A 24,481-nucleotide genomic window follows, 5' to 3' on the forward strand; every position below is an offset into this window, starting at 1 on the left:
GCTTGAACATGAGGTGACAGCTGGGCATCAAGAGGCAGGGTCCCACTGAGATAAAAGTCCTGGGGAGGGGTGTGGTCAGTTTATAGAGAGAGATTGAGAGTCAGATATGCACACTGCTCAGATCAATGTGTGCGTGCATCTGTGCATATGCATGTGTGTGTGCATAGTTCTCAGAGCCAGAGAGCAGAGCAAGGGCTCAGGAGTGGCCTTTGGCAGATGCCAGCGGCTGGAGGACGTGGTGGGAGAACCAAGGAAGTGTATTGGGAGGGAGACACCAGATCAGGTTGTATCCTGGTGTCAGGGTGACAGCGAGTTAAAGGACAGTGAGGTGTGAAACAGGCTCACGGGATGATCTCAGAGCCTGAGCTGACACGAACGGCCCCTTCCTGACAGTCTGTTGGCTTACTTTTTCTTCTCTTCCTTGTCCTTCTTTTTTGAGAGAAGAACTTGCTGTATAGCCCAAGGTATCCTCAAACTCCAGATCCTCCTGCCTCAGCTTCCCAAATGCTGAGATTACCGGCATGGACCACTAGGCTCGGCTTTTCTTCTTCTCTTCCTTCTCTCGTGTGTGGGCATGGGTGCTGGGGCATGGAACCAGGACACTGCATACGTTAGGCAAGGTCTGTACCACTGATCTCTAGCCCCAGCTCCAGCCCTCTTCCCTCTGCAGCTCCTTGGTTCTTGGCTTCTGCTCAATTTATTCTTTCATAGATGGTTTGTCTTCTGTTCTTTCCTTACTATACAGCATGGGCAGCGCTTGCTGCCCAATATGTTTAAAAGCTCTCTGAGGATGTTCTTTTGTTCTCTCCACCCCCGTGCCACTCAGCACGCAGAACGCAACCTTCACCATCTCAGTAAAGGGCAAATCCATGCTTCTGACTGCTCGGGTCAAATCCACCGGGATCATCTGGACTCTGCTCTTTCCCCCACTTTCTCACTCGAGTCTTCAGAAGCCCCGCGAGACCTGACTTCTCCCCGCCTCCCTGCGCCCACCCTCGCCCACGCATCTGGCTCCTGCCTGCACCACTGGGGCAGCCTCCTACGCCCTCGCCCTACACCCACCCTCTCTCCTGCAGGTCTGTGCTCAACCCAACCACCAGAGCCTCCATTTAAAATGACATCAGATCGTGTCACCGGCTGCTTGGGTGCCCCCGAGGGCCTCTCCTCTCTTTCAGAGAGAACACTCAAAGTCTTCTCCATGGCCTGCTGGCCCTTGCTGGTTTGGATTTCTGTCTGCTATGCCGGTCTTTTGCTGGCTCTGCTCCAGCCCCACTGGCCTCCCTGTTGTGCCCAGACATGTGGCTCTGCCTTAGATATGCTTCGACCTGGAGGTGGCTACCCAGGTCACCCATTTGTCACCTCACCAATGAGGTTCCCTAATAGTCTTATATAAAGCAGCAAGCCTGTCCCCTGCCCTGGCTTATTCTTCTCCGTGGTTTCTCTATATCTGGTATATTATGCATTTCCTTGTTAATCTACCTCAACCAATTAGAAGTACGTCCTGTGAAGACCAGGAGCTTGTTTTATTTAACACTTGAAGCTCAGAAACCAGGACAGTGCCTGGCATAGGTGGGTGATTAATAACCATGAGCTGAATGAAAGGGAGGGAAGCTAACATTTACAAGGTGTTTATTACCTGCTAAGTTGTGTTGGAAACATTCGCACGTATGTTTTATCATTTACTGCTTGTGACAATCCGTGAAGCACAGCTGTCCATCAGCACCCGTGGGGGACCGATGCCAGGACCTTTCTCTGGTACTATAATCTGTGGGTGCCCAAGTTCCTTGTGTAAAGTAGTGCAGTGTTTGCATAGGAGTCCTTCCCACTGCACAATGCTGTTTCATACCTTCCATGTGCTATCTCCTTTGCCTAGCGAGCGCACTCTCCCCCACTTCTACCTGTTTCTATTTGGTGACGTTTAGTGCAGAGTTGTTCCCGCTCCTGGATGAATCGTGTGCCATCTCCCCTACATTACCACCCCGCAGAGGAGCTGGGTGCCACTTTCCCACAATCCCCTGCAAACCAGAGCACTGCCGAAGACAGTCTTAATCACTTGCTGGTGTGTGACATGGGACCTGTCATGAGTGGGCACAGGACCTTTGATCGTTAAACAGTACTGAGTCTGTGTTAGGAGGCAAAAGAAGGCTTTCTGGGCCTACGGAGCCCTGCACAAAGGAAGGATGTTTGGGGCATGGTTCCCCAAGCAGGCTGGATGAGCTGCAGTGAGCAGCTGCTTAGGCCCCTAGGAGACCGTGCTAAGGAAACAGGTGGAGCAGCACCTGGGCAGTGGAGACTCAAAGTGTCCTGCCGAGTGACAAGCTTGTGGGCCATTTGTTCAAGTCTGCCGGCTGGAGGCTACAGGGGAATCTCAGGGGCAGCAGACTGACCATGGGGTTGTGAGCACTGAGCTCCAAAGCAGTATGTGGAAGGCTGACCCTGACTCTAGGGTAGGAAGTTCACAGCCACTGCCTCCTTCCCTGAGAGCCCCCAGACTCCTGGGCGCATGAGCCTGGGCTGTGCGAGGGGAGGGAGGCCTCCAGGTCCAGAGCTCCGAGTGGTCAGAAAGGCAGCAAAATGTCTAATACTGAGTAAACATTTGTGGTGGATAGAAGGATGGATGGATGGATGGATGGATGGATGGATGGATGGATAGAATGATAGGTGGAAGTTGAGGTTCAAGGCTGTCAGAAGAGCCAAATCTTAGGCTTAGATTGTGGCCTCTGACCTTCAGAGTATTCCTCGGGTCTGTTCAACCCTTGTGGTATTCAACCTAGGTCAAGCCCTGTTTGTTCCTTTTACACCTGACCTGGTCATTGGCTATCATGTCAGAGTCCAGGAAACCCCCATCAGCTGTCTCAGGATCACAGTCAGCGGGTATCACTGTGGTTATTCACTTCTCCTGCTTGAACCCAGCATGGATGAGCCCCCCAACCCTTCCTTGGGGAAAATGAGAAGGGACAAGGCCCAGGGAAGGGCAGGGTGGTGAAAAGGTGGTCTCAGCTAGGGGTCAGGTTGAGTGGACTTGAACGCCAATAGCACCACTTATTTATGACTTGGGCAGGTCATTCAGCATCTCTGAGCCTTAGCATATTTATGGATTAAATGTAGTTCATAATATGTCTGTCATGTTGCTTGCAAAGGATTCTTGGGAGCAATTAAACAATAGGTTTCTTTTAAATGCCACTGGTAGAAGTCAAGTTTCTAACCTGAGGGCTCCTATTTCCCCACCTGGACAGTGAGGAAGAATCCTCCCACCTGGGCACTGTTTGCCAGGTGTAGGTTCTGGCCCTCCAGTGGCTGTGGGATTCCCCAAAAGCCGTGGAGTCTGTCTGGACAGACCAGAAACAACTGGTCTCTTCCCCCACCTTTCCCTCGTTTTGAGACATCCTTTCTGCCTTCCTCACGACGGCTTCATGCTGGAGGTGACTTGGTCTTGGTAGGAGACAGTGACTGCCCTGTGAAGGGTGACAGTGAGTTGTCTCTGCCCTGACTGCCTGGGGCTGGGGACAGTTTTCTCTGTTCCTGGTCTAGACTCTCGGAGGGAGACAGAGGGGTCAGCTGGCCACTGAGTTCCAGGCTGCAGGGTGTCCCACACAATAGGACATAGAGTGGGGTGAGGACAGCAAGAGGGCGAGTGGCTCATGCCCTGACTGTGGGATGACCTTTGGAGGGAGCACATCTGGGCAGGCTGGAGGAGACCTCTCTGTGCCCGTCCCCTTTATCTTCTTTGGGCCACTCCCCATCAGGTAATAATAGGGCTGGGGTAACGCACTTGGCTTGAATGTTCCATTTGCATTTTTTTGACCTAGGTACTTAGCACTGTGTTGACTATGTGATGGTACTATGCCATTTAATACTATCTAGGAGTATTGTCCCCATTTTCAAGATGAGGCCATGGAGGTACAGCAAGGTTAAGGGATGCCAGCGGGGGATAATAGAATCAAGATTTTAAACCCCAGTATTTCAGTCAAGTCCACACTGTTCACCACTTTTAAAAGGAAAGAGAAGGAAGCGCTGGGTGCTCAGAATGTTTCAGGGTGGCTGGAAGGAGGTGAGTGGGTGTGTGGGAGGGTGGGGGGGCATCTGCAGGGAAAGGGTGAGAGGGGGAGTTGAAAATGCACTTGGAAGCCAGACATTGTCTTAACAGAACCCACCCTGAGCTCCCTAAGGACAAAGCTGCCTAGGGCCTGAGCACAGTACCTAGCAGGTCACCGTCACTGGCTTCTATTATTTACTGGAGGCTCCGGCACAGATGGACAAATAGAAACATTTCTGTCCTAGTGACTGGAAGAAGGGTTTCAAGCACTTGCGAGACTGCAGTGTGTGGCCCAGGGCAAGCCTTGGCCTCTGTTGCTGTCCTGCCTTCCAGGAATTGAAGGTGCTGGTACTATGCCCCAGGCTGAGATGTGCTGCCTGAGTTGAAAGGCTGAGCTGAAAGGCACTGAGGCCTCTGCTAACCTCCAGGGCCTTGGGCTGGCTTGGGCTCCGAAGCATGCATGCAGCTCAGATCAGAGGCCGCCAATCGCTACTGAGGCAGTCTGGGAAAAAGGCAGAGTGAAAGTGTCTCTTGTGTAAGCTCCTTCGGGGGAGGGGGCAGACTGTCCTTTGTCTTATATAAATCTGCAGTAGGGTCCCAAACTCTTAGCCTCAGACAGAGCCGCCCAGGCAGGACAGCCGCAGACTTCTCCTGCGTGTCAGGAAGAATGTGGCATCTGAGCTCATTTCCACAGCTGGCAGCATCAAGTCAATATTTTTCTGTGGTGCAGACAGAGTAAAGAGAGAATAAAGTGTTGAATTGTTTGGCATTATCAAGGATTTCAGCTCTCCAGGACTTCTGCATAAAGAGATGGAAATTTTAGCTGCCAGAGCCAAGAAACACACAGAAGTATATGAATTTATTACATATTATCTTTCCTTTTTCCAAACAGCCATGAAAATGTCAAAAGATCATCTATTGTCTCATCGTTAATAATAATAATAAAAAAACAGTTTGGGTTTGGTGGACTCGGGCTTGGGCTTGGGCACCAAGTGGGCAGTGAGAGGCCGTGGGGAGGAAGACAGCCATTTCCCAGGGCAAGCTTCAGGAGGCCTGGCCGTCTTACCAGCTCTCTCTTGCTGAGTGTTGCATTCACAGATGGCATTTAAGCCAAGAAAAGCATGCAATTATTTATTTGCGTCAACTAAGTCATTTGGCCGCCATTTGCCCAGCCCCTACTGTGTGCAGGTTCCAGCATGTTTGGCGGCATGTGCTAGAGAGCTCCTCGACACGAGGCCCTTGGGGCCTGATGCTCATCTGCCAGGGAGCTGAGAGCGATCCTGGCTTTCTAGATACAACTCTTCTGCCTGTCTGGAGGATCTAGAGCTGGGGTGGCTCCACTACCTGCGGGAGATCGGGGAGACCTCATAGCGAAAGTGCTGAACCTTAGGGAAACAGGCAGATGTTCTACTGGCTGAGAGGGGAGTGAAAGCCCGGCAGCAAACAGAACTGCATGGATGGCACAAACCGAAAGGCCACCTTTCAGACCTAGAAGTTGGGCCTGGGGAGATGAAGACAACTTGAGTCACCTCTGTTGCCCTGAGCTGCCCTAGCCCTTGGCCATCCTAACTATCCAAGGCGTGTCTGATCCGAGACTTGCTTCCCCCCTGTCCTCTGATGCTGCTAGGGGTGTGAGTGTGATGTTCCTGCTGACCTCTGTCCCCTTGCCACCTTCCACAGGCTGGATGTACTGTATGGAGGCCTCAGGCCTCCAGGGACAAAGCCAGCCTGTGGCTCCCTCTCCTATCACCTCCCTTAGCTAGAGAGAGGCTGGATGATAGGAGCTGTTGGCCACTCCCTGCACTGGGCAGGCCATGGGCCCAAGGGGATGAAGTTAGGCCCTTTGGAGCATGCTGGGTGTTTAAATCAAGGTCATCTCCAACTCTACTTCATTGGGAGGAGCTGTCAATCTTAGGCTCATCTTCATGTCTGATAAGGAAGTAGATGAAATGCAAGCTCTGACTCCAGCCTGAGCCCTCTAGGCAAATGGCCAAGAGCCTACACAGGTTTTCCTCTTCTGGCTGGCCACTCCCCAGAAAGGAGGCTCTCTACCCACTCCCCCACACCCTCTCTACCTCTCTTCCCAGGGGGGGCTAGGAAGTCAGAGATAAAGTGGGGAATATCTGAGTTGTGCAAACCCTGGGGAATGCAGAATCCACAACGCAACTGCAATCTGAACTGCCCGCTCCTGCGCCCAGCTCACCCTCCACACAGGCAGCATCTCAACATGAGTCCGTTCTTCTAGCCACTCCCCTTGCCTTAGCCCCAGATCCCCAGAGGCAGACCTGGAGATGATGCCATGCCACAGATAGATACCAGAGCTCCTCCTGCAGCTCTTCTTACCACCCGCAGCCTGGGTGCTGCAAGCCAGGTGGGAAACTCCCTGTCAAACAGACAGTTGTCTCAGAATTTTCTAGCACCTTAACGCCTGCTGGCTAAGAGGGACTCAAGCCCTGGAAATAACTGTTAACCTAAACTGCTTACTTTTTGAACTGTGCTTTGCAGTTTTCCTAGGCTTTTCACATTTATGTTTCTTAGCCTCCTCTAGATGCACTAATGGGGCTGCAAAGCAAGCTTTGCACCACACTTGTGTTTGCAGAGGAGCGGATGGGGGTACAGATTGAGTGATGTCCTAGGGTCTCCCTTCCAAGTACTAACCAGGCCCGACCCTGCTTAGCTTCCGAGATCAGATGAGATCGGGCGCGTTCAGGGTGGTATGGCCGTAGACTGTCCTAGGGTCACACAGCTAACTCTGGGAGTCCAGACTCCAAACTTCTGGTCACAGTTCTGGCACCCCCATCACAGCCCCAGACAGGTCCCAGGGCTGGAAAAGGGATGTGGGTGAAGGTGAGCCCTCACTGACTACAGCCAGCACTAAGGTGGGAATGTGGGCAGGAAGCCCTAGAGCTCTGCCCAGCTTCTTCCCGCAGGAATCATGGCCCTGAAGATTCTTTCCAACTCAGCATGCCTGACCCCACAACTCCATCTCGTATGCCTTCTTCATCAGGAAGCTGCTACTTCAATGTGGGCAGAAATGAAGGAAAAAACTGTGTATGGCATAGTAAAACTGGGGAAGGAAATGGGCCTATGTGGAGAGCCAGGCATCAGGAAAGGGACCTCTAACCCTAAGCCTAAGCCTAAGCCTAAGCCTAAGCCTAAGCCTAAGCCTAAGCCTAACCCACTACAGGACACGCTACCTAGTGGGAAAGACAAGCTATTGGGCTGTGCCTCACAGGCAGGGCAGACAGAGGGATGCTGATGTCCTCCTGTCTGCTATGGAAGCCCCCCCCCCATCACTCCTTTCCTCACTACCCTAGATAGCTGTGTGACCCATCAGAGCAGAGAGGCAGTGATGGGCCACAGTAGAGGCTGATACTAAAGGGTTTCTTTGTGGATACAGGGATGTGGCAGGGATCTGGGAGCAGCCAGGGACTTGGTTGGAAAGCACCCTCCACAACTCAGGGAGCCTTCAGGGAGCAGCCAGCTGGATCACATTCAGGGAGCAGCCAGCTGGATCCAAGGAACACCCCAGGATCTCCCCAGAGAAGACTGTTCGGGTAGGGCCGCTTTGAAATGGGTTCAGTTGGGTGACCAGGCAGAGCCGATTCTCTGGATGGCAGCCCCAACCCCCGGGCCCCATCTCACCAAGCTCTGGCCCTGAAAGGAAGACTTTCCATTCCCCTTTCTTGGAAACCCCCTGGCTTACGGGAAGCTGGGTGTTATCTTAAGGTCTGTAAACGGCCTGCCTGCTTTTCCAGCTGGAGCTGTTCTTCAGAACAATTAGCATGCAGTTTAGAGCTGGAATGGAACATATGGCAAGGGTCCCCAGGAGCCAGCGTGTGGCAGCCCAAGGAGGAGGGGAGCAGGCTGGGAGGCACGCGAGGGGATGTTTGAAGACAGGGCTCAGAGCCTGCTGTCTGGACCAGGTACACCTGCTTTTAGTCCTGGAGGGAACAGAGATGAGGGCTGGCGCCAACTCCTTATGCGTCAGACCATGAATGCACTGAATGTGCCCTAAATCAGCATTTTATATTAAGGGACTTGAAAAGTCCTGTATCCCTAGACAATGTCTTTCCATGGAAAGCTTCAGGGTGAATACTTAGGGATCAACCAAGATTAGGGCGGCAACTGGGGAACTAATACCTTCTTAGGTGCTCTTGGGCATTTGTTCATTCACTAAATATTAACAGAAAGTCTAATGTGTGCCAAGTGCTGTCCCAGGCCTTAGTCTATCCATGAAGAAAACGAACTGAGATCTCTGCCTGCCTGGAGTTTTCACTCCAATGTGGCACATCTGTGAACCTAACAGTGTAACCATTCACTTGTGGAATCGTGTGGGCGTTCAGCATTTTGGGAATTTTTCTCATTTGGATATTTTGATTTGAGGTGGTACATTTTTATTTCCTTTTTTAATTCAAGGATATGGAAACTAAGAGTGTCTAAAAAGCCTGCTCAAGTTCTCTGTGGTAGAGTCTGGATTTAAACTCATCTGGCCCAATGCCCGGGGCAGTCATCTTGCCTGTAAGATGAACAAATGTCCACCCTGATAAGCTCTAGTTGAGGACTCCAGATGCTCTGATGGCTGTCAACTCAGAGACTCCTGGAGCAAAAGTAGCTCTCAGAGATCTCCATGCTGGCCTTACCCTTGTACTGGAAGCCTAATGGTCTGTGTGAGGTCACACAGCCTGGAGGTGAGACTTGAACCCAAAGGTCTGTCCGTCAAACCGTGCTCACTGGCTTAGGTCTTCTCCACAAACCCACAGAAGGGTTCTCAAAAGGACTGGTCTCCTGCGGACTCCTTGTATCCTTCTTGGCTTCTGAGACCGACCTTGCACACATACCTCTACCCCTCCGGGCCTGCCACCCACTCCTGACCCACATCTTACGGGGCTCAAAGCAACGTCCATAACTAGGGTCTTGCAGGGGCAGGAGCTAAGCAACTTCCTGTCTAGAAGAAAAATGACAGTCACAGCACTAGGGGCAGCCACCAGAGTGGGAGGGGAAGGGGAGAGAAGGGACAAGATGACCGAAATGAGGTGGTTATGAGACTTAAATCTGAGCCCAAGGCAGGTAAAGAACAGAGCTATAAATCCAGCCTTCTGAGAGTATTCTGGAAGCAGGAGACACAGGCTCCCTTAAAATATGTCTGAGATGAGAACCAAAGATCGTTATTTTTGAGCAAGGATATAAAATGCTAAACACTGCCTTTATTGGTCCTATTTAAAAGCCAGGTGTAAAATCCTGCCATTCCCGAGATTGTGTTTTTCCTTTTTTTGCTTTAATGGCAGAAATTAAAATCTCCTTAAGCCATTAGCCATCGGTTCCCAAGGTGAGCCCCTCTGCAGCTCTGCCAGGGCCTCTCCTCTCACCCACAGGTGTGGCTGCCACCCGACCAAGCCTCTCACACCCCTTTCCTCCTCCCTGTCAGACCCCACTGGCACCAAGTGCTGGCCCAGTGACAGGTGGCTGCAGAGGCTGAAAAGTTTTATGGGTCTGCCCCTGCAGACCCTGTCTCCCACCGGTTGCCAATTTGGCCAGTTGCTCCCCAACTCACAAATAGCTAATGCTAAAGATATTCAACTCTCTGGCCCGCTGCCGGGCGGGCCTGCCCCCAGGGAGCTACTGCTCCGTGACTCAGCCTTCGGGGCCATCAAATGCCACTTCTGCTCCCAGGCCGCTTCCCCTGTGCTGGATTTTCTTTCTTCCTCCCCATACTTTCTTTCTTTTTTCCTGTTCTTTCCATCAAAGCCTGGTGCTACCACAGAAAAAGTTCATAAAAATGTTATGTCCACCATAAAACCCCTAATGTGGCATTCTGCATGATCCATGCATTAACATTAACATTTCCCAGACAGTTATTGTGAGATAATGGTGCCGGCTATAATTCAGCGGTAACGTTCCTTCGAGCAAATGTTATGGAGGAATAAATGACTTGCCGAGTGTGCTGCTGCAGTGGGGGTGGGGAGAGGCGAGCAGCTTGAGGATGCAGGCGGTGGACCTCAGAGACCCCAGCGTGCACGGGAGGAGGTGGGGGCTCAGTCTGGGCTTGGCCACTGGTTCTCTGGGGGCCATGAGATTAGGCCTCTCTGCCGCTCTGCTGCCAGTTCACCCATAGGAGGAGGGAGAGAAGGGAGGGAGGTGTGGATGGATGAATGGATGGTTGGATGGATGGATAGTTGAGTGACAACAGAAAAACATCTGAAATATAAGCAGATAGTAAGACAAACAGGATAGAAATAAATACCCCACAACACTTTCAAAATCATAAGATGGGGAGCCTGAATGGAACTGAGGGTTCTGCGCTGTATTCAGTTTATTCTATTTCTTTCTTGCTTGCTTATTTGCTTGCTGGCTTCTGCTTCTGCTTCTGCTTCTGCTTCTTTTTCTTCTTCTTCTTCTGCTTCTTCTCCTTCTCCTTCTCCTTCTCTTGCTTCTGCTTCTGTTTCTGCTTCTGCTTCTGCTTCTGCTTCCTTCTCTTCCTCTTCCTCTTCCTCGTCTTCTTTTGGTACCTGGGATTGTGGTTACCAGGCAGGTGCTTTGCTGCTGAGTTATATCCCCACCCTCCGCATTTTATTCTCGAGGAACAAAAGACCAAAAGAAGTTGGTGTCCAAGCCAGGGCTAGAACTCCGACGAATCACGGTTGCCTTGCCACTCATATGCATGTCTAATAATAACAACAAACAAACCCTTTTACCTCCAGGAGCTTGCTTCTCAGAGAAGGAATGACATGAGATAGGAACCCAGTTCTCCATAGCTCAAGGGAAACACAGTGAGTGCTGCTGGGGACGGCTTCAACTTGGAGACAAAAATGTAATCATAAAGGGTGAAGCCCAGGGGGATTACTGAGACCCAGAAATGTAACCACAGAGGGGCAGTTTGGGCAAAGACAGAGAAGACTACAAGCAGAATTCCTCTGAGCCAACACTGCATGCCTGTGGATTTTGAGGACCCCTTCAGAGTGCACCCCGTTACTGCTGCTGGCACCTCCTTCCTTGTGGATCATGCCAGGGACCATGAGGGTCAGCTCTGCTTTTGCTTGGGCTGGACACGGGGGAAGATTGCATGGAGCCACATTATTCCAGAAATCCTGGGAGGGAGAAAAATCTCTGTGAAAAGCAAGAGGGAAAACGTTGGCTCTTTTCCAAATGCCACATGTCATGGCCACCATGATTTCTCCCCAGAGCAGTTCCCCAGAACGCAGAAAGAGATTTATGATATTGGCCAAGGAGATGGCGACCTCTGCAATGTATTCCAGGGACTCTGGGGAGGCTTTGTCCACATCAGAAACATCCTCCTCACTCAGGGGTCTCATAACATTAGGGAGCTGGAAGGGGCCTTGGAGGTCAACTGGTTTAACCTGTCAATCTGGGAAGGCATCTCCACCTGCACACTCTCTTTCTTTACCTAAGGGTTCCTGGGAAAAGCAGCTTTTCATCTGTAGGCGGCTCTTACTGGTAAAACTTCCTCCTATGAAGGGGACCTCTGGGTCTTTGTCATGCCCATCCCTCCCTCCTAGATCTGCTCTCTGGGCAGCACGAAATAAACCCAGCCTTCCTCTGCACGATAGTTAAGTGTTAAAGATGACAGTCATGCCCTTCCCTGGCCTCCTGCTCTGCAGGTGCGTTCCCTTCCCCAGCATCCCAGCCTTCCTCTGCAGATGCACTGCGAGCCCTCAGCATCCTCTTCTGAAGTAAACACTTTCCTCCGGAGGCGGGGGGGGGGGTGCGCAGAGGTGGTCGCTGGGTACTAAGTCATAGTTAGGAGTAAGATGCTCTGCTGCGCTAGACAGTAACATACTGTATATTTCAAAAAGCCAGAAGAAAGAACTGTTACTGTTTCCACTGTAAAGAAATGGTATGTGGCTGGGTAAAGTGGCACATGCCTGTAATCCCAGCCGCTTAGGAGAGGAAGGCAAGAGAATCACAAATCTGAGCCTGAAAAACAGCAAAACCTTGCCTCAAAATAAAGTCACAGAAAGAGCTGGATGTGGGACATGATGGCAAAGCTCTTATTTAGCATGCATGAGGCCCTGGGTTCAATCCCTAGCTCCAGGGAAAGTGTGTGTGTGTGTGTGTGTGTGTGTGTGTGTGTGTGTAAATAGATATCTTTTTTGGGGGGGTCTTTTTGAGACAGGGTCTCCCTGTGCAGTTCCGGCTGGCCCTGAGCTCACTTTGTAGCCCAGGCTGGTCTTGAACTTGCAACAATCCTCCTGCCTTAGCCACTTGAGTTCTGGAATTACAGGCATGTGCCACCATGCCCAGCTTGGAAATAGATATCTTTAATCTGATTTAAACATTACAGTAGATATATATGTAACTAAGCATCATGTCAGATTCAACACATATGTCCAATTTTTATGTATCAGTTAAAATAAATTTTAAAGAACTGAGTATTTATATCCCATCTTGAACAATCAATAATTTTTAAAAAAAGTTTCTGTAGTGTGATCTGAACCACAGCCCGCTTCACTGGAACAGGCCTTGTACCATGTAGCTTAAGGTCACTGTTATCCTTTTTGTCTCTTTCTTACTTTTTCCTTTTTTTTTTCTTTTGGCAAGAAATCTAAACCAGTGTTCTACTGATGCCTGTTACATTGTCAGTCAAATTTCCCTTCATTTTTCCCCATCTGAAATGCGTGTAAGTTCTGTCTCCTTCACCGTACACTTTGCACTTTGCTCTAATGGATACATGTATATTTATCTCTGTTCAACATCGGCTCTCTCCTTGCTTCTCGCCTGTCATTCCCGCCTCACAAGCTCCTTCTCAGTCCTTTTCAGGACTGTCCTCTCCAGTGTGGGGAGTGAAAAGTGTACCTTCTACACTTTATGCAGGTCTTTGTTAAAAATTGTTCGGTGATATAGAGCCAGCTACTTGAACACAAAAACTTCCTTCCAGACTGAAATCTGCACTTGAGTATCGAATGAGAACGATCACTCTTCTAGCTAGGAGATCTCTATCTCTTATCCCATCTTATTCCAATGTCACGGAAGATTTTTAACATATGTCTTGCTGAAGTCACGCTACCCCTCAGTATTTTTTTGGTCTACCAATCTAGAAGTTGTTTTGTTTTTAAGAGTGATAAAAAGTTTGACAGGACTGTTTCTCAATGAAGCCATTCTGGGTTTAGATCATTCTTTCTTCATTCTGTAAACAAATTCATTTAGAATTTTTTGTTGGCAGGTAATGTGAAGCACTGTCTGGTAGCTTCCAGAATCTTGTATTTGCCATGTTATGGAAGCAGTCAGATATTGCCTATTTCTGTTTCTGAGCACTATTTGTTTCCCTGGGTTCACAAATAGCCAACAGTGGTTCCAGAGTCCTACCTTTAAGTCTGTTGCGCTCTCTGAGATGCAGTTTGCGGGGATCCTCAGCCTGGAGTTTACCATTCCCTCACCGGTCTCTTTCAAAATCATCTTTCTGGATTCCTGAGCATCATCCCTAAAATACACAAAGCAGAGTGGGAGTTAAATCATTCTCTTTCCTTCTGTCATCAGGAAACCTCCTGTCGGCCGCAGGCGATAGCTGCCTCAGTTCCTTATTATTTTTTTCTTTCCATCTTGCTTCATGTATTGCTTTGTAACAGAGGAGAAAGGGAATGTGTGTGGGTGTGGAGCGAGAGGTATTCTCAGACTCCTGCTCCTTCTGTGCTCGGCTTTCCTGCAACGCTTCCAACAGGTTTCAGCTCCTCTTTTGTATTACTTCTCATTCATAAGCCCTCTTTCTAGCTTTTGTACGTGTGCTCTGGCTCGTTACACAGCTCAGGTTTGGAAGTGAAGATTCAGACAAAGCTCTGATGCCCGCTACATTTCCCATTTCCCATTGGAAGATAGGGGTTAAAACTTATAGCTCTCCTTAGAAACACAATTCAACACAACTGTTTTTTGGGGGGTGGGGGAGTTGTTCTTTTTGTTTTTCTGGACCTGGGAATTGAACCCAGAGCCTTGGCCCTGAGCTGTATCCCCAGAATCTTACTAAGTTGCTAAACTGCCCAGGCAGATCTCAAACTTGCAATGTTTCTGCCTCGGCCTCCCAGAGTGGCAGGATTGCAGGCATGTGCAAGCACACCTGGCTCAACTCAACCACGTGTTTAATTATTTCTTATGCCCAAGGCTTGGTGCTGAATACTATGGGTGACACCAAAGTGAACCAGAACCATCCCTGCCTTAGACCCCATGGAGGAGGCAGTCCTTAGGCATAGATAGCAAGGAATGAATTAGGATACGGAATATACAAAGTGCTGGGAGAACCCAAAAGGAGAAGAGGCCAGGGCTCCTAGGGAAGATCCAGGGAAGATTCATGAAGGAAGCAGCATTTGGAGCGGCCCCAGGGTCTGGGTGTGCTAACAGAAGTCAGTGGTGTAAGGAAGTCTGTAAAGTCCCTGTAAAGGGCACATGACTAAAAAATAAGATTGTATTAGGGAACAACATGTGTGGGAGGGATACATGGTAGACTGGGGGTGCAGGATAGCCTTGGGCACCCCTTTCTAGCTTTCCCTATGCAGTGTGCATCAAAACTTTGAATACAGTGCATCCTCGAATAGACTCATTGGTACCTCCTCCAAACCCATTCTTTCTCTGTAATCCTTTTTAAATTAAAAAATATTGATAATCCCAGTGTATTGAGCACTGAGTTTGTAATAAAAATTCTGAATCTGAGTGTGAATCTAGGCTCAACCATTTTAGATCGGATGAGTTTCTTAATTTCTCTGCTCCTCTATTGATGGTCTGTAAAATGGGAATTGTACCTAGCTTTCATAAGGGAGTGGTGTGGATTGAATGAGAATGTGTGGGGAGCTGGCTTTGTAAATCAGGAAGCGCATATGGAGATAAAGATGATGGTAACAGAGTCTGGCTCCTGGATTCAGGCACCACGGTAACTGCCTTGCGGTGGAACTGAGGTTTGCAATGAGCAGTCCCTGGCAGTCCCAGTTAATGATGTGTCTGGTGGGTCAGGACTGGGACCCCAAGGCCTGGGGAGAGGGCGATCTGTAGGTGACAGAGCCATAGCCATCTGGAGAGAGGCTGAAGCAGGCTGCTGCTGAGTCTGCCTCAGACACCGCCAGAGCTCACTGGGGCACCAGGCTCTGTGAGGAGCCCCCCTGCCGTGCCTCAGGAGAGCAGGCTGTGAGGTGAATTGGGAATGTTCTGGGGGTCTTTCCCTACAGGACACTCCATGTGGAGAAAGGTCATGGGGCCGGGAGCAGAGGGCAGCAGGTGGCTGGCCTGCATGAACAAATGCAGTGCAGACAGACTTGCTCCCTCCCTGCCTCCTATGGTGGGGCACACACACTCAGGTGCACTGAGCACAAGGAAGACAAAGCCACCATCTGACCTCCACGGGTGTCATTGTAGGAGACACACACACACACACACACACATACACACACACACACTGTAATTACAATTCTCTAGGTAGGTGGCATCGCGGAAGTGTGCTCAGGGTTGTGGGAGGGCATGGGTGGGAGTCCCCATTTGCCAAGAGAGAAACGTAGGAGAAGCCAACCCCAGGAAGAGGGGGCGCAATGGACAGAATGAACCTCATAGCCGGGCAGGGTTGAGTTGGGGGTGGGTGCTGTGGGAAATCCGGCTGGCATCCTACACCACTCGGTTTTGCACCTGAATGCCTCTGCCCTGGTTGAATTTATTTCTTCTTCCACCTGAATTGGAAGCAGCTGGAGGACAGAGGCGGGGCCTTAGGCATCACTGTTTCCCTCAGCGTTCCCTCCATCCTCCCAGACCTGGTGCTGGATGGCACCACAGGAGCCTCACAGACACGCTGACTGTGTCTGGTGACCTTACCTTCGTTTCTGCTCATGCTTGATGATGATGCCTGGAAGCCCCACACCATAGTAAAGCCTGCCTGCCCTCAAGGAGACAAACCCGATTTGGCTCTAGGCGGGGCTCTTTGCTAACAGTGTGGTATTGCTACATTGCCTGTAGGGCCCTCCAGACCTGTGCTGTCTGGTACAGGACCACTATCAAGCAATGTACATAAATAACAAATTAAATAAAATGAAAAATTCAGTCACACTAGGTACAATCCAAGGGCTCCGTAGCAGGTACTGATAGGACATTTCCATTGATGCAGAATGTTCTGTAGGACAGCACCAGGCCACAGTGCTGGGGAGATGTGTGTTGGTACTGCCTCAGAGGCCAGGTGCAGGCCCTGGGGTCTGGGTGTGTGGAGCCCCAGGCATGGTGGCCAGCACACTTCAACCCCTTGGCAGGCAATGGCTATGTCATTCTGAATGAAGGAGAATAGTTGAGACTCTGGCATGCAGCACAGTTTGTAAATCTCCAAGAGGACTCAAGGCCATGGGTGGGAAGAGGATGCCGACCCTAAGCTCAGGGAGGGGTGATAGAGGGGCCTCAGCATGCAGTCTGAGAACATGGGGTTGGAAGCTGGGCAGATCTCAGGAACCTCCAGAGGGATGCATCCTGAGTACTCAGTGACGCTGAGATGATCTTGGAGCCCCTGCAGTGTGATGTCTTTGCCATTGTGTCACTGGTTCATGATGTCACCATGGCAGGTTTGGATCCAGCTCTGCACTGCAGCAGATGGGCTAGGAACTGGGGTGGGCAGGGGTTTGGGGAGTTTGCGCTCAGAAGTCCACTTGTGTCGTGACGTGGGGAAGATGCAGAGCGGGTGTCCAGGTGGCTTGGTGACTTCGCTCCCTGAGAACGGAAAAGCTGCTTCTCCAGTGCCCTCTCGTGCCCTCCGTGTCACTTCAGATAAGAGGATCCATCACCATCTGGAGGAGAGGAGGATGTAGGAGGCCCCGCCAGTGGAGCTGCCTCAGAGATGGGGACCAGGGAGGCAGTGCTGCTCCAGATCTGGGGGTACTGCTGGGGAGGCCCCTTCTCAGGGGCCGTCACACAAGCCATTGCCCTCCCCATCACTTCCCCATTCTTGCCCTGCTCTGCCCCAAGTAAATCACCTGGTCCAAAAGGCAGAGACTTCCCATGAGGATGCCTCTGGTCCCCTGCCCCAAGGACAACCCTAGCTCTCACTGCCCTTTATATAGCTAATAAATCGCACCCCTGGTCTCCCAAACCAGAGGCTGGGCCACGCCAGCCCCAGCCTTTCTCAGCTCCTTTCTGCCACAGTGTTTACGGGGTGGGCTGGGGTGGGGTAGTTGCAGTTTCCTCAGGCTGGAACCTGCTCAGGGGTGGGAGGACCCTCTTCTCACTCTGTGTGGTGCCCCCCCCCTCACACACACACACCTCCTTCCTGTTCTCCTCTCTAGGAGGATGGATTGAGGCAGTGGGGAGAAATCCGAATAACTAATCAGAGTCCTCATTAACCCCCTGCCAGGATGCTCAAACATTCACTTTGCTGTTTGTGAAGCAGGAAAAAAACCCCTCTCCCCGCATTAAAATTGATGTGTTATTAATCCCTGTGCTCCTGACCTGGCAGGCTGCTCTGCCATCCTGCCCGAGGCTCAGCAGCATGAGTACACTACCTCGGGCCTTGGACTTTCTATTATTTATTGGTCCAGTGCAGAGAGACCTCCTCACAGAGAGTGGGCTTAGCGCCAACACAGGGACAGCTGTTGTGCTTTTTCTCTGGTCAGAGCTTGCAGGGGTCTCTCTGTTCAGCCCCACCCAGGGGTGTAGCTGCCAGCTGTGCCTGGGCTTGCATGGGGCAGGTTGACTAAACACCAGGCAAAGGTCTGTCTTCCTGCAGACCTGAAAGTGAGAGGTGACCTGCTCCAGGCTTCACATGGGGGCCGATCTGCTCCAGGCTTTCGGGCAGCAGCTTCAGCCCACCAGTGGGCTGCGTGTGGAAGGCTGCTCTCTGTTCTCCGAAGAACTGACCCTCTGCACACCTGGAGCTGCACTGCCCCAGGTGGCCTCCCTGCTGTACCCTAATTCAGGAACCTAAAGCTCTCCTCTGGCTCTGCACGCCAGGCAGGTGCACCTAAGTGGCCTACCCTCTACCTGTGTAAGAGCAGGCAGCCTCAGTCTTGATTGAGTGCTGACCTGGCATTCTGGCTGTGGGAGCTCAAAGACACGGAAGGTGCAGCCCCACAGCTCGGGGAAATGGCCTTGTAATGGGACAAGCTGGCCATTCATAGAACACTGATGCAACAGCAAATGAGGGGAGGGGAGGGGGGATGGAAGAAGAATCCTAGTCCATTTTCTGTTGCTATAATACAACACCACAGGCTGGATACTTTGTAAAGGTGGAAGTTTATTTGGTTCACAGTTCTAGAGACTGGGAAACCCAAAAGACAGCAATGTCTTTACGTCTGGTAAAGCTTCCTGCTTTGTCATTGCATGGCAGAGGACGAAGGAATATGCTCAGGACAGAGAAAACCAGTTGATCTCTCTCTTTTTTTGTAAATCAGGAACCCACTCTCATAACAAACCCACTCCCATGATGACAGACAGCACTAGTGAACTCCTGAGAGCAGAGCACTCCTGGACTAATCGCCTCTCGAAGGCCTCTCCTCTTCATACTGCTACGGTGGCAATTTAATTTCAACATGAATTTTGAAGGGGAATGTTCAAACTGTTGCAGGAAGGGAAGGAGAGAGAAGCTCAGGTGTGAACGGGCTCCTTTGGGTTCCCCCTGAGCCCAGTATAGGAAGGCTGCTTAGAAGATTCAAGACCCGCTGCAAATCGCTGGCTGCCAGCTGGTTGGTGCTGGCTTGGGCCTCTTTCTTAATTGTCTTTCTGCCCTAGTACAGGCCTGTTCATGTTTACTTCCTATCCTGAACCGGGTCTGGGCATGGGCCTGTGTCACCTCTGTCATGTGGCCTTGCCCGTCTTAGGTCTCTAAAGGCATCTTTGCAAGAATGATAAAAACCTGCAAGTGCAGGGTGAGAAGAAAGGGGAATTTAACGCCTAGATTTTATTTCTAATCATTTCATTCCACACAGTAAGACGTCAGAGGTCCACAGAGTAAGAAGCCTTATAAGGTAGGAGAGTTTGGCATAGCTCCCGGAGGAAGCCTTGAGTCAAGACATGAAAACACACAGTTGAAAGTAGATGAAGAAGAGTATCTGCCAGGGAGCTCTGGTAGCTTATGTAAATGCCCTGTGGTAGGAAGAAGCAACATCTTGGTTTCTGGAAAGCAAAGAGTGAACCAGAAGCTGGAAAGGTTGTGACCATTGTACGGATGGGTGCTGGTCGAATGGGAAACTAGTGACAAATTGGAGACGTGGGAGGTAGAGGGTATAGCAGGATGAGATTTGCACTTCAAATGTGGCTGCTCAAGGGAGAGCAGATGGGGCATTCCGAGAATGTTAAATGGGTCATTTGTCCCTTGCTGCTTCCTGTCTCCGCTTTAGTGAACAGAAGTCTATAGAATGTGCTGGAGTCTTATAAAAAGGAAGATGCATATCTAAATTCTGGCCATCATATTCAGCCTCAGCTAAAAATGCACAGAAGCAGGCTGTGATCCGTGAGTCAGCTCCCTTCCTTTCCTAACTAATACAGCAGGGATTTGGGTTGTCGTTGACCACCTTGGCCACTCCAAGCTGGCATTTGGATGCACAGAGGATCCTGCAGAACAGGACAAGTGGCCCGGCCTCATTGAGCAGATGTCAGAAGGGCAAATTGCTGAGAGCAGGGTTAGACTGCAGGAAACTAGAAAGGTTGGGTTACCCCAGATGTCCCAGGCACACAGTGGCCTGTGGACCATAAGCACAATGACAAAAACACAACCATGCAACCTCCATGGCTGCACATCCCTCCTGTCCTTCCACCTGCTGGCTCCCCCATGCTTTGTTGTTCTAGCTGGCTGCACTTAAAGATGGTGCTTGGGGCAGAGCCCTGCCTTCTTTTCTTTCAACAAATATTAACTGATCTTATTTTCTGCACAAGGACACTTGGACAATTAAAAACTCCCCACACTGTCCTGGTCCTTCAGCATGCTGCCTGCTAGGGGAAGCAGGAGATACGTTCCACCATGAGAAGGCGAAAGGAAACAGACCCCAGAGCTAGCGGCACTATAGGACCTGCTGGACCAGGAGTGGTCTCAGGAGAAGCCTGGAGTTGCTGTGGAATTGGGAATCACCTCTCCATCACTCTCACAGTTTTTCCCCTATGAGTGATAATTTAGGTGGTTACCCTAAGCGTAAATGTAATTGGCCATGTGGAGGTCAGAGGGATTCTGTGTAGGCATTCAGAAATGCACAAAATGAGTAATGAGCTGAGTCCTTGAGGAATGAGTTGCATATCAGCTCTGAGAATGTGGGGTGAGGTCAGCCCAGCCTAGGAACAAGCAAGGGCCTGAAAGGACCAGGTGCCGTGTAGAGGGCAGAGTGCAGTTGAACATGACCTTGACTAGGGTCAGCAAACTTTCTGTACAGGTTCAGACAGCAAATATTTCAGGTTTCATGCTACAAATATTCAGCTCTGCTACTATCAAACTACTGTACTCTACCATGCCACTTAATGGAAAGTGGTCAGACCTTAATCAATAAGGGGGTGTGACTGTGTGCTAATAAAACTTTATTTATAAGAGCAGACAACCTCAGATTGGTTCACGAGTATATACATTTGTCCATTTGGGCTCATATAACAAACTAACTTAGACTTTGTGGCTTTTAAATAACAGGAATGTATTTCTCACAGTTTTGGAGACTGGAGAAAAACATGAGCAAATTCAATGTCTAATCAGGGCTTATTCCTCGTAGATGGCATTTCCTCACATGGTGAAAGAGCCAGGAAGCTCCCTTTAGCCTTTCGTAAGGGCAGAACCTTCAGAAGTTTATCACTGCAAGTTCAGGAGGGGCACACTCAGACCGCAGCAGTGTGACCTGCCAGTCCTTACCCGCTAGGGACTCAAACAGAGTCATAAACAAAAACCCTGAAAAGTTCTGTAGGAATCATATCATAGCTCAACTACAAAGTGCCAAAGATGTATCTTATTTTTAAAAAATAGTAAGACTTTTGAGCATAGAGATGGATCAAATGGGGGGGTCTAGGATTTACCATTGGGATTTGGAGGGTGCTGGAGAAAGGCAGGGATCCACAGTAAGGGCAGAGACCTGGCCTGGGGCCTGGGCCTTCCCTTGGTGGCAAGTCAGCGAGCCAGTATTCATCCTTCCAGAATCTTCTTTTTCATTCTACATTAATGCCTGCCATTCTTGAGATGCTGAGGGGCCTCACCTTCTTTGAGGCAGACACAGGAGCAAGGAGCTGTTCTTGGATTTTCCCATGGAGTGAAAGCAACTGATGCTTCCCCACCCCACCCCACCAGATGTTTATGAAGGTTTAATCCTTCAGACCCCAGAGCTCTCCATAGCCGCTGGTACTTTCATAGCTTGATTTTTTTCAGGGTACTTCTTTGCAGTAGCCATCTGCCATCCCTCTCCCAGTCCCTAACCACTTAAAAGTGAGTGGTCACCTTCACACTGAACACCCCAATAGATTGACTTAGGTTTCCCTCCTTCACGGCAGAAAGCCCATGGCTTCCCCACATTCCAGGAGAAGGCAGTGCTTAGATGCTGGTTACATCCCCAGAAGATGTCCTGTTCATCTTTCTCTGTCTTGCTTGCAGGGCCTCTTCCTTGCCCCCTGCATGGACTGCCCATGTGCGGATGTGGCCTCTTCTGCACACTGCACAGCGACTACACGTGTACAGTCTTTACTGGAGACATAGAACAAGGTGTGCTAGGACTCGATTACCCCAGGCACAAAATTTAAGGGTTATGGGGATTCCCAGAAACTCAGTAATCAACTGAAATAATTTTTTTTTCCGGTACCGGGGATTGAACTCACAACCTTGCACTTGCCAGGCAGGGGCTTATGCCACTGAGCTAAATCCCTGGCCCAAGTGAAATAATATTTTAATGCAATAGTCTCTAAAATCAAAATTAATAGCAAAAATGTATGATCAGCAAAATGTTTAGAAGTTGTAGATTTTGCTTGACTCATAATAATTGTGCATACCTGGAGGGTACACGGGATATTTCTGGGTATTTATCCATGAAGGTGGCAGCATCACTGATCTTTGGTCACAGGCCCCCGTGTGGCTTGGGAAGGCACTGGCTGTTTGTGTTTCCATTCTTGAGGTTTTGGGGGCCTTGTAAATGTTGGCCCTGAAGCAAAAACTCCTGACACTTCACCCCTTTCCTTTACCTTTTGTCCTTTGCCCTTAATGTCTTTTCTATGCATTTTATTTATATAAGTTGTTTATTATCTTGTTACCAACCAGAATACAAGCCTTAGGCACGCTGGCAGATTGTATCAGGCCTATTCAGAAGTTTGAACAGTTGCTAGCACAGAGCAGGCTTTCAGTAAACACATGTTGAATGAGTGAGGAACAGTTTGGTTCCCTTTCATCTAATTTCAGACCGGGCCCCTCTTTTTAATAGCAAAAGAAAGTCAATTTTAGGGCTGGGGATTTAGCTCAGCGGCATAAGTGCCTGCCTTGCAAGTGTGTAGTCGTGAGTGAGTTCGATCCCTGGTACCGATGGGGGGAAAAAAAATGAAAAAGGTAAAGAAAGTCAATTTTTTCCCTTGAACCAAAGGGCCGGCTGCCCTGGGCCTCCATCCTCAACCCAGAAAAAAGTCAGCAGGTTTAAAATTACAATTAGTGTTTAACATATCTGACCTTGGCAATAGAAAAAAACATTCTTTCAACACAAAAACTCCAGGATTTTCAAGGTGCGTTTTGCTGGTAGTTTGCTTTTAAATAGGGCTATCACTCGAATCAGTAGTGATTTTTTTTTAACCCTTTTTTAACCCTCAACCAAGACATTTAAAACTCAGTTTTGCTTATCCTGTTTGTACAACTAACCTCATAGTTATAATGAAGCTTGAACAAAGAGCTCAGGGATATGGCTGGACACCTTTTAAGTCATCTTACGAATTCAGAGGTATGCAAAGCCCTACTAACCAAGGCTTAGCAAGGTAGCCCCTGATACAGATGATGGACGAAGTGACCATCCCGTCCCCACTTTCTCATTTTACAGATGGCAAACCTGAGGCCCAGAGCACTCAGAATTGGGATAAAACTAGCTGCTTCCAGCCCCAGTGCAGAATCTGGCCTCTCTAAATTTTCAAGGGGCCATAGGAACGGGGACCCTAGATGCTTCTTTGAGTCCAAGCCAACATCAGCATGGCTAGGAGGGAATTCCTGACTTTCAAATACCCTTGCAAATCCCAACCCTTTACAAACCGCCTGGGGAAGGAAGTGTGTGAAGGAAATCCTCTTACCATCCCTCGGTTTCGGAGATCCATTTCTGAGCGGCATCTGAATGAGAATTGTATTTCCTTGTTATCCTTGTTATCCTTCCCCCGCTTTCCTCAGAGCAGGTTGTGCTTGTGCCTCCTCCAGGCGCAGGGGATAAATCTTCCTGAGTGGGAGCTGCGCCCCGGGCAGCAGGTCATTGGGTTGGCACCATCTCCACGTGAAGTGGATCACAGGGAGGAAGCAGGACCCTGAGAAACACAGGGGGCACAGAGAGATTAATTTCTTCAATGTCACGCTCCCTCTGTGTTCCTTAATGACTGAAATTTACATGTGTGGGGAAAATTGCAAATTCCCCTGGAAGGCATGGGAGGGGAAGGCAGGGCAGGCAGACTGTGCTGCAAGTGGGCGTATCTGTGGGCCGCACATCCCTCTGACTTGGAATCTTTTGGCTTCTCACTGTGCAAACATGACTGTGAACACACACCAGAACCTGTGCCCTTGTGGATCTGGAACTTTCTTTTTGTGTGTGGGTATGTGCATATTCATGTGTGCATATGCAAGTGTGTGTGTGTGTGTGTGTGTGTGTGTGTGTGTTGCACTTACCGTTGTCTTTGTGACTATGTGTAAATCAATTTGTTTCTTTAAAAATGTATATATTTCTTCTTTCCTGCATAAATTACTTCGCATAAAAGGCCATCAGAGCTCAGTTCCTAGCATCTCTTTTCAATAACACAATATTATCAGAGCTTGGTTCCAAAACTAGTCCCAGGAGAGGCTTTTCCTAGACTCTTTGTCAAACAAAATGTCACTGGCTCACCAAATGATGAGAAGAAAAATTCTTCTTGTTTATTTCCCTAGTGAGGCAGAACGACTCAGCCTTTTGACACCGTCTCCCTAGCTAGGTGGACGTGTGGGCAGGTGGGCAGGTGCCACGGAGCTGTTGCAAGGAGGTCACAATAAAACTCTGGGTCACCTGACTAGCTTTGTGACTCCAAGCAAGTCATTTCACTTTCCTAACCTGTTCCTCCTATATAAAAGTGAGAGTGATAATATCTACTTCAGAGAGGTATTCCAAGGGTTCAATACTAAATTGGGTAGAATTATTCCTTGTTAAGGAGATCAGCATAAGGTATGCTGTATACTTTGTCCATCTTCGGAACATACACTTTTATTTACCTCTTCATGCAACAAATCTTCATTGATCACTTGGTAAACAAATTACATATAGAGGTATAAGGGTCTGAGCTTCTGCTTAGGGCTGTATGCTTAGTGGGGCACACAGGTTGTACACTGAC

At 49.6% G+C, this 24,481-nt stretch overlaps 1 protein-coding gene and 1 long non-coding RNA gene across 3 annotated transcripts in view; one reads left to right on the plus strand and one right to left on the minus strand.

Annotated features, from left to right (window-relative positions):
• Window positions 1–24,481, plus strand: part of Pknox2 (PBX/knotted 1 homeobox 2) — a 242,733-nt gene that overhangs the window by 119,738 nt on the left and 98,514 nt on the right. The window lies entirely within an intron of this gene.
• LOC134477635 (uncharacterized) lies at window positions 9,229–23,602 on the minus strand. The gene is made up of 3 exons (XR_010049713.1): window positions 23,210–23,602; window positions 13,361–13,475; window positions 9,229–11,143 (listed from the first exon to the last, which is right to left on the minus strand). It is a non-coding gene; the product is annotated as an uncharacterized LOC134477635 (long non-coding RNA).

Source organism: Cavia porcellus, unplaced genomic scaffold (assembly GCF_034190915.1).
Source record: "Cavia porcellus strain 051 isolate PalLab524CR breed Dunkin Hartley unplaced genomic scaffold, mCavPor4.1 scaffold_9, whole genome shotgun sequence".
NCBI classification, from domain to species: domain Eukaryota; kingdom Metazoa; phylum Chordata; class Mammalia; order Rodentia; family Caviidae; genus Cavia; species Cavia porcellus.